This window comes from Ctenocephalides felis, unplaced genomic scaffold, assembly GCF_003426905.1.
Source record: "Ctenocephalides felis isolate EL2017-DRISC unplaced genomic scaffold, ASM342690v1 CF-g0.4_SCAFFOLD_03572, whole genome shotgun sequence".
NCBI classification, from domain to species: domain Eukaryota; kingdom Metazoa; phylum Arthropoda; class Insecta; order Siphonaptera; family Pulicidae; genus Ctenocephalides; species Ctenocephalides felis.
The window spans coordinates 1,523,883-1,533,166 of NW_020539726.1; the positions used below are offsets into that span (position 1 = coordinate 1,523,883).

General features: G+C 34.7%; 5 non-coding genes across 5 annotated transcripts; all 5 read left to right on the forward strand.

Moving 5' to 3' along the window:
* Positions 1-282: 282 nt before the first annotated feature.
* Positions 283-354, forward strand: Trnat-ugu. The gene has a single exon. It is a non-coding gene; the product is annotated as a tRNA-Thr (tRNA).
* Positions 355-1,057: 703 nt separating this feature from the next.
* Trnat-ugu lies at positions 1,058-1,129 on the forward strand. Its single transcript has one exon. It is a non-coding gene; the product is annotated as a tRNA-Thr (tRNA).
* A 202-nt stretch (positions 1,130-1,331) lies between these two features.
* On the forward strand, positions 1,332-1,414 carry Trnat-ugu. Its single transcript is given in 2 exon segments — positions 1,332-1,367; positions 1,379-1,414. It is a non-coding gene; the product is annotated as a tRNA-Thr (tRNA).
* Positions 1,415-1,599: 185 nt separating this feature from the next.
* On the forward strand, positions 1,600-1,671 carry Trnat-ugu. Its single transcript has one exon. It is a non-coding gene; the product is annotated as a tRNA-Thr (tRNA).
* A 3,838-nt stretch (positions 1,672-5,509) lies between these two features.
* Positions 5,510-5,581, forward strand: Trnat-ugu. Its single transcript has one exon. It is a non-coding gene; the product is annotated as a tRNA-Thr (tRNA).
* The last annotated feature ends 3,703 nt before the right edge of the window (positions 5,582-9,284 follow it).

A 9,284-nucleotide genomic window follows, 5' to 3' on the forward strand; every position in this document is an offset into this window, starting at 1 on the left:
AAAAGTAGTAACATAAAATTGTGCAGTTACTACTGAGAATTTTGTGTTTTCATTGATTCATGCTTTTAAATATCCGAGTTTGAAATGTTTGTTTTTTGATTAAATGTTTTTATAAATACTAATTTTAAAATAGTGACAATCTGTGAAGAATATTTTTGTCTTATTTATTGGATCGATAACTAGAAAAGCAATTTGCCTCCGGTGAGGTTTGAACTCACGACTTCTACTTCCTGTGATTCAAGAAAACAAAAACATAATATCCTATGAGTGTCTTGAATTTGTGCCTCTTTAGCTCAGTGGTAGAGCACTGGTCTTGTAAACCAGAGGTCGTGAGTTCAAACCTCACAGGAGGCAAACTGACTTTCTCATTCGATGCTGCGCTTTTTCTTAAATTTATTAATGCTGTAATTTTTCCTTAACTTTATAAATGTAAAAAAGCATCAACGTTTGGTATAAATCGAATACACTTCTACTTCCTGTGATTCAAAAAAACAAAAACACTAATATCCTATGAGGGTTTTGAACTCGTACCTCTTAGCTCAGTGTAGAGCACTGGTTTCGTAAACCAGGGGTCGTTAGTTCAAACCTCACAGGAGTCCAATGCTTCGAGTTATCGATCCAATAAATCAGGAAAAAATATCATGACAGATTATTACTATTATAATATTAGTATTTAATAAAAACATTTATAAGGTTGCTGTCTCTCATGTATAGGGTCTTTCAAACTTTATAGTTTAAAACTTTAGTGTTTAAAACCCTCATAGGATATTATATTTTTGTTTTTTAGAATCACAGGAAGTAGAAGTATATTGGATTTATACCAAACGTTGCTGCTTCTTTTTCTTTTATAAAATTAAGGAAAAATTACAGCATTAATAAATTGCTTTTCGAGTTATCGATCCAATAAATCAGACAAAAACATTCGTGACAGATTATTATTATAATATTAGTATTTATAAAAACATTTATAAGGTTGCTGTCTCTTGCGTATAAGCTCTTTCAAACTTCATAAGAGATATGCTGTAACTGCACAATATTATATTACTCTCAACATGTGACCTCTTTAGCTCAGTGGTAGAGCACTGGTGTTGTAAACCAGGGGTCGTTAGTTCAAACCTCACAGGAGGCAAATTGCTTTTCGAGTTAACGATTCAATAAAACAGACAAAAATATTCTTCACAGATTGTTACTATTTTAATATTAGTATTTAAAAAAACATTTAATCAAAAAACAAACATGTCAAACTCAAATATTTAAAAGCATCAATCAATGAAAACACAAATATCTCAGTAGTAACTGCACAATATTATATTACTAGCATTCAACATGTAGCCTCTTTAGCTTAGTGGTAGAGCACTGATCTTGTGCCTACCACTCAAACCAGAGGTCGTGGGTTCAAATCTCACAGGAGGCAGAATGCTTTTCGAGATCTCGATCCAATAAATCAGAAAAAATATTCGTGACAGATTATTACTATTATAATATAAGTATTTATAAAAACAATTATAAGGTTGCTGTCTCTCACATATAGTCTCTTTCAAACTCCATAAGAGATATGCTGTAACTGCACAATATTATAGTACTACCTCTCAACATGTGGCCTCTTTAACTAAGTGGTAGAGCACTGGTCTTGTAAGCAAGGGGTCGTGAGTTCAAACCTCACAGGAGGCGAATTGATTTTCTCATTTGATGCTGTGCTTTTTCCTAAATTTATTAATGCTGTAATTTTTCCTTAACTTTATGAAAGAAAAAAATAGCAGCAACGTTTGGTATAAATCGAATACGATATAATATATATATACAATCCACTACACTACTATCTACTACACTTCCACTTCTACTTCCTGTGATTCAAAAAACATAATATCCTATGAGGGTTTTGAACTCGTGTTTCTTTAGCTCAGTGGTAGAGTACTGTTCTTGTAAACCAAGGGTCCCGAGTTCAAACCTCACAGGAGGCAAGTTGATTTTTGAGTTATCGTTCAAATAAATCAGGTAAAAATATTAGTGACATGTTATTACTATTATAATGTTAGTATTTATAAAAACAATTATAAGGTTGCTGTCTCTCACATATATGATCTCTTTCAAACTTCATAAGAGATATGCTATAACTGCACAATATTATATTACTACTTCCCAAAATGTAGCCTATTTATCTCAGTGGTAGATCACTGGTCTTGTAAACCAGCGGTCATGAGTTCAAATCTCACAGGAGGCAAATTACTTTTCGAGATATCGATCCAATAAATCAGACAAAATATTCGTGACAGATTATTACTATTAAAATATAAGTATTTATAAGACAGCATTTATAAGGTTGCTGTCTCCTATATGTAGGCTATTTCAAACTTCATAAGAGATATGCTGTAACCTCACAATATTATATTAGTACCTCTCAATATCTGCATGTAGATAATGCAGCTAAACATGAGTCATTGTGAGGCTGCACACGACTTGCTTATGCAGACGGTAAGAGATATGAAAATTGATGTTGCACTCTTATCAGAACCTTACAAACGACTAACTGATTGGCCATGGGAAACGGACAGTACTACCAAAGCTGTTATTTGGTCCTGTGGCAAATTTTGTTTCCAAAATGTTGTTAACAATAGCAACGCTGGATTTGTCGCAGCATTATTATGTGGTATACATTTATACAGCTGTTACGCTCCACCTAGTCTTTCTTTGCCAGAAACGACACCAACCCGTAGCGATAGCCGGTGACTTTAACGCATGGGCGGTAGACTGGGGCAGTAGGAAGACTAATGCAAGAGATAAAGCACTTTTAGAGGCCTTTAATGCACTTGACGTTGTTTTACTTAATAGTGGTGATAAGCCAACCTTTGTCAAGGGCAGTGCAAGCTCAATAATAGATCTTACTTTTGTAAGCGATAGCCTCGTCAGAGAAAATTGCAATTAGGAGGTTTTAGATATCTACACTGCTAGTGACCACAATGCAATCACCTGGAAAATATCAACGAATAGAAACATTAGAAGACATGCAAAAGTATGTAAAGCCATTGGGTGGAAAATAAAATCTTTTGATGAAAGCGCCATGAGAGTTGCCTTAAATTGCAAACCTATAATTTCAGAACACGCAGATGAGCATACTAGAGAGGTGATCGAGAGAATAACCGAAGCCTGTAATATCAGTATGACTCGTAAGCATGGCATAAATCAAAGACAATCTGTGCACTGGTGGACTGAAGAAATCAGCTCTCTTTGTAAAGAGTGCCTAAAGAGAAGAAGGATTTCTCAGCGAGGATATAGTCTCACTAATTCTGCACAACTGGTAGTGGAATATAAACAAGCACGTCGGCAACTAAATAAAGCTATCAAAGATAGTCAAGTAAGGTGCTGGAAAGAACTTCTGGATGAAGTAGAGGAAAACCCATGGGGAAGACCTTATAAGATTGTAATGTCTCGCCTCAAAAGCTACAAAAGTTACTATTGAATAAAATAGTAACTACTTTGTTTCCACGACAACCTAATTTAAACCATTAGGTAGCACATGTAGAACTGAATAATATTCCACCTATAACACTGCAAGAACTGATGGAAGCTTGTCATCGCGTTGGATATAGTAAGGCACCGGGATTAGATGGAATTCCTAATATTGCCTTAAAAACATCAATTATGACATCTTCGACTATGTTTCTTAATGCATATAATACATGCCTGAAAGAAGGGGGTTTTCCACGGAAATGGAAACAGCAAAGATTAGTGCTTATTCCCAAAGGAAAAAACCACCAGATGTACCATCATGCTACCGTCCAATATGCATGCTGGATACAGCGGGTAAAATTTTTGAAAGAATAATTCACCAAAAAATAGATGCAGTAGCTGATCCAATCCTAGCAGACAATCAGCATGGTTTTCGCAAAGGGCGATCAACTATCGACGCTATAAACTTGGTAGTTAATACCGCCAAGGAAGCAATTGCTGGAACCAGATGGAAGGGGGGTGCAAAAAAGTACTGTCTTGGAGCTACATTAGATATAAAAAATGCTTTCAATTCTGCAAACTGGGATTGCATTATGAATGCACTCCGTGACAAGAACGTGCCAGCATGCCTCTGCAATATAGTTCAGACAGAATTTCTACTTTACAGACAGAATTCTAATGTATGATTCACGCGATGGTACAGAAGAATATAATATAAGAGGAGGTGTGCCGCAGGGCTCTGTTCTAGGCCCTTTGCTGTGGAATATTATGTATGATGACCTTATGAGGCTAGAGATTTCAGAATGTAGAAACTAGTAGCATATGCAGACGATATTGCCATAGTAGTTGTCTCCAAACAAATTAATGACATCGTAAGTCTATTCGATATAACATTTAGAAAAATTAATCGCTGGATTGGAACAATGAACCTCCAATTAGCACAACAAAAAAGTGAAGCTGTTCTTATCACTAGTAGAAAAACAATAGAGACCATCAAGCTAAAGATGGGAAATCTAGAGGTCGCGTCAAAACCTCACATCTGTTACCTTGGCGTAATGCTTGATGCTCGTTTGAATTTCAATCAACAGGTGGAACACGTTAGTGCTAAGACGTCAATAGTTAGGACGAGACTTGCTCGACTGATGCCTAATGTTGGAGGTCCTAAACAAACTAGAAGGATATTACTTCGGTAATGACATATAGTATCACCATATGGGCTGAGGCTCTTAAATCTCAAAAATCGAGGAGAATGGCAGGGCCCATATATCGTCTGAGTGCTATAAGAATTGCTTGCGCATTTCGCACAATATCGGCGGAAGCAGTGTGCGTCATTTCAGAAACTGTGCCTCTCTTAATCTTAGCAGAGGAAAGACGGTCAATTTACCATAGAAGACATCAACAACTAAGTCCTGAGAAGTTGAGATTAGAGGAACCGCAAAACAGCATTGACCGATGGCAGCAACTGTGGGATGTCGCAGTGAAGGGCAGGTGGACGCGTCTCATTCCAAACTTCAAAGTCTGGCTAAGTCGCAAGCATGGAGAAGTAAATTATTATACTACGCAAATGCTGTCTGGGCACGGCTGTTTTCGAGCCTACCTACACCGCTTCAAGCACGATAGCTCGCCGGATTGCCCATATTGTTGGGGCGAAATCGAGGATGCTGAGCATGTGTTTTTTTGTGTGCTCGCGATTTGGTGCTGCACGGGGCGATGTGGAAGAGACATTGAGACGAAGCATTACCCCAGGTAACCACCATAGACAGATTTGCGAGAGAGGTACTAATTGACCTGCGTTCTATGGAAAGAAAAAGGACGAATGGAACTTTGCCCACCTAAAAGATGAGCATAAAACAAGTTAAAAATTATAACATTCTAGATCCTCCCCCCACGAAGTAATGCCTAACGGCGGTTTCCGTGGAGACCAGAGGCAAGGGCAAAGCGGAGGTTTTAGTCGGTATTATACCAGAGCGGTATTGAGTCCGACATACCCAGACAAAAGACCAGTCTGGGATGCATAAACGCATTTCCTCTCAACCTCTCAAAGAAAACCTCTCAACATTTGGCCTCTTTAGCTCAGTGGTAGAGCACTGGTCTTGTAAACCAGGGGTCGTGAGTTCAAACGTCACAGGAGGCAAATTGCTTTTCGAGTTATCGATCCAATAAATCAGACAAAAATATTAGTGACAGATTATTACTATAATAATATTAGTATTTATAAAAACATTTATAAGGTTGCTGTCTCTCTCATATAGGCTCTTTCAAACTTCATAAGGGATATGCTGTAACTGCACAATATTATATTACTACTTCTGAACATTTGGGATCATTAGCAGTAGAGCACTGGTCTTGTAAACCAGGGTTAGTGAGTTCAAACCTCACAGAAGGCAAATTGCTTTTCAAGTTATCAATCCAAATTTTCAGAAAAATTTTCAGACAAAATATTGATGACAGATTTATTTATTTATTCATAAGTAAGCCTTAATCAATAATAATAGATATTATTTCAGGCTCTTGTCAAGCTTATTCATAATTAATATTAAAAGGATAGTAATTTTATAATAATCATAGTAGCTGCACAAATTTCGCTTCTGAAAAAAAGAGCTGAAAAAAAGCATTCGAACATTAAATAAAATGCTCATCATCAAGTTCATCATATTAAAGTCTATTTGACCACCGGTCATGCTTAAAATTCTTGCACAAGGTTGAATGTTATACTCATTTAAAACCGTAAAAATTTAAATGAATAAAATAGCAATAAAAAAAAACTTGGTTGTACAGGCGATCAAATAAATGGTCAGACTACATAGATAAAGGATAAGGATTATGCTAGGAAATAGTTATTGAAATCAAATTGAGAAAATTCAGTAATATCATAAAAAGCTAATTCTTTAAAAAGTTTAACTAGAAAAGCATGAAATTTTTTGCTGTCTAAGTTTCGGATATTGAGTGGAAGTTTATTCATAAGCAGAATACCTAGACCGTCGATCGTATTGAAAGAGCTGACTAATTTATATGTGCGCGCTTTAATAAGTTTGTGTCTAGTGTTGTAGTTTGAGGAGGACGAAGCCATATCAAAAAGTTTCGAATTGCTTTTGATGAAAGATAATATTAGCAGCAGAAAAATGAATGGGACAGTTAGAATATTGTGTTTTTTAAATATGGGTCTGCAGGAGGCTTTACTGGGCAAGGAAAAAATTATTCGAATAGCTCTTTTCAGAAGCTTAAATATTTTAATTAGTTTGGATGAAAAACCCCAGAATTGGATGCCGTATGAAACGTGAGAATAAAATTTGCTATAATAAACTGAAAGTAAGCAATTGAAACCGAGTTTGGGTTTTAGGGTGCGCAACATGAAACAAGTTTTAGATAAAGTTGGTGATAGTGAGATAGAGATATAATCAGACCACTTTAAATTATTATTAATATGAATGCCAAGAAACTTTGATACTTGCGAAAAATCATATGCTGAATTATTTATGGTTAAAGAAGTAATATTATTGGATAAACGATTTTTTGTACAGAAAGATATGATTTGGGTTTTATCGTTATTTAGCACTAGATTATTTTCACAATACCATTTCGTTGTTTCTAAAATAACCACACTTAATTTATGTTGTAATTCATTAAGAGATTTGGCCTTGATGATAACGCTGGTATCACCCGCAAAAAGAATGAAATCACAAAGATTTGTACAATGGGGTAAATCATTAATATATATGAGAAATAAGAGAGGCCCTAAAATTGATCCTTGGGGCACACCCAATGTACTTGTCAATTTATCAGAAGTTATTTGCTCGTGATCATTATTTAAGTAAACGCTTTGTGTTCGATTAGACAGATAAGATGCAAATAGTTTAAGCGAACGTCCGCGAATACCACAATTTTCTAATTTGTCAAGAAGTCTTTGATGAGAAATACTATCAAAAGCTTTAGACAGATCGCAAAATATTGTAGTACTATATGTGGCTTCTTCGAAGGAGTCAATGATGTTATGAACTAAATTATAAATTGAGTGGGAAGTAGAATGATTCTTTCGGAAACCATGCTGATTCTTGAACAAAATATTATATTTATTGAGAAAAGACGTTAATTTAATATACAAGATTTTTTCAATTATTTTATCGAAAGAGTTCAAAATTGAAATGGGACAGTAATTATTTATGTCGTCTTTATTATTTTTCTTATAAAGTGGAAAAATTTTTGAATGCTTGAGGTGGGATGGAAATATTCCTTCATCGAAGCATTTATTTAAACATAACATAAATTTATCTACCAAAAAGGGATAGAATTCTTTAAGAATAAGACTAGGTATCCGATCTGGACCCGCTGAACTTATAACTTTTATCGATAGAAAGGTTTGCTTTAGTTCTTCTATATTTACAGGATAAAGAACGAATGTAGAATTATTTCGCGCGTATAGAGATTTAGTCGAACTAATGGTGATCGAGTTGATTGCGCTTGTTAATTTAGACGCTTTGGTGACAAAAAAGTGATTAAATTTATTAGATATGACTACTTTGTCAATAATCTTGTCGCCGTTATTAGCGTCGCAGATTATTACTATTATAATATAAGTATTATAGTATATTTATAAAAACATTTATAAGGTTGCTGTCTCTCACGTATAGGCTTTTTCAAACTTCATAGAAGATATGCTGTAACTGCACAATACTATATTACTACCACTTACCATGTGGTATCTTTAGCTCAGTGGTAGAGCACTAGTCTCATAAACCAGCGGTCGTGAGTTCAAATATCACAGGAGGCAGAAGTTTGTTCGTTTTATGCCAAACGTTGGTGCTTTTTTTTTTCTTTAATAAAGTCTAAATATCTTTTATAAAGAAAAAACCACAGCACGCCAAATTAATTTTTGAACTAATATAATTTCTTTTAAATATTTTTTTTACAAATTTGGTCACAAGCGGCATAGGTCTATTCGTTTTATTCCAAACGTTGGTGTTGGAGTAGTTTTTCTACAAAGTTAAGAAGGCACACGAATTTAGTAACATATATTTACAAGATATAATAAAGCAACTACTCTACATTCAATCTACACACAATTAAGTCTAGCGTGTTGCCGACCACCTACAAATAGGTTTGTCGTCAACACTGAGCGCAGAGTTATATGGGTTCATAGTAGACTGGAGAATCGAATCAGGACAAATGCAAAATGGCATGTCATAATATTTATTTTTGCAAAACGATATTTTATAATACAATAAAAATTATAATTACGATAAATAGCATTTTCACAATATCAAACTTAGATATTTAAAATTATTAATCGATGAAAATTCAAATGTCTTAGAAATAACTGCAAAATATGATATTACTATCTCTCACTGTAGCCTCTTTATTTCAGTGGTAGAGCACTGGTCTTCTAAGCCAGGAGTCGTGAGAACCTCATAGAAAGTGTGCTTTGGTTTTTACTAATTTACAGAACGATCTTAACTTTATAAATAAAGAATAAAACACCGTCGTTTAATAAACCTCTACCACTTGTCTAAAGAGGCATCTGTTTGATTAAATCATAAGATATTATGTATTATATTAAAATCTATCTATGCCAGAAGTTATTGAATTTGATTTTCTAGTTAGCGATCCAAACAATAAAGCAATCGATAAAAACCTAAAGGTCTCAGAAATAACTGCAAGATATGATGTTGCTACATCTCTCGTGTAGCCTGTTTAGCTCAGTGGTAGAGCCATGGTCTACGGAGACTAAACATTTAATAATAATATAATATTTCAACGAATATGTATTATTCATGATTTTTATAGTAAAAGGCTTGTATATGATGTACCAACTGTTCCTTTAATACATGATATATATATAT